Source organism: Lagopus leucura, unplaced genomic scaffold (assembly GCF_019238085.1).
Source record: "Lagopus leucura isolate 7727_CA_CO unplaced genomic scaffold, USGS_WTPT01 Super-Scaffold_100002, whole genome shotgun sequence".
In the NCBI taxonomy this organism is placed as follows: Eukaryota; Metazoa; Chordata; class Aves; order Galliformes; family Phasianidae; genus Lagopus; species Lagopus leucura.
This window is the reverse complement of record NW_024962263.1, coordinates 71,353,332-71,354,158: the sequence shown is the minus strand read 5'-3', so window position 1 is coordinate 71,354,158 and position 827 is coordinate 71,353,332.

Here is an 827-nt window from a genome sequence, read left to right as displayed (position 1 = left end):
ACAATAACATTTTATGTGAAGAATTTTTGGTGGAAAACTGCCCAAGAAACTACTTGTAGATGTAGGGAATGACCCCAGTGGGTATTGGCTACATATACTACTGGATTTGCTGAATGTAGAATGCAGAACAAATGCTAAGAAGACCCCAAAGTTCATCACAGGCTGAACACAGCATGTCCATCAGATGCACTTACATTTTTTCAAACCTCTGATCAGATGATTGTGGCTGTTCAAGCTGCAAAGGTCTGGAGCAGTAGAAAGCTATTAAAGGTGACAGGAAGTGACAGAAATGATCTAACGAATTACCCACCTGAACTGTATTAATAATGTGATGATAGCTTCCAAGGAACACTTTTTAAATCTCACTCGGTACAATAAACCATCAGAAAGAGAGTCATTAAATTTCCACTCTGTAATGAAGTAGAGGTGCTCTGCCCTAGGAAAGATTTTGGAGGTGATATCCCCAGCTTGGGGCCTGCAGGGAAAGGGTCACTGTAAGTGTGAGAAGCACAGATACCACTCTGCACATGTGAATGGCTCCTACCCATTCTTTGGCCACTTAGGGACTCTTCCTATTGCTGAGCATGTCAACAGCATACAGATGCACAACTTCCCCAGTAAGCATTCAGAAATGAACCGGGCTCACCTCTGTGTAGATATGTTGTTCATAGAAAAAGACAGTCTGACTGTGATGACATTTTGGTACAGCCCTGTGTGCAGCTGCAGTGGTTAGCACGCTTTGGAGGCTGGCAGGAGTTCATGTGAATGTCTTGGGTTGGAAGGGACTTCAAAGATCATCTAGTTCCAACCTCCTAAGAATGCCTCTG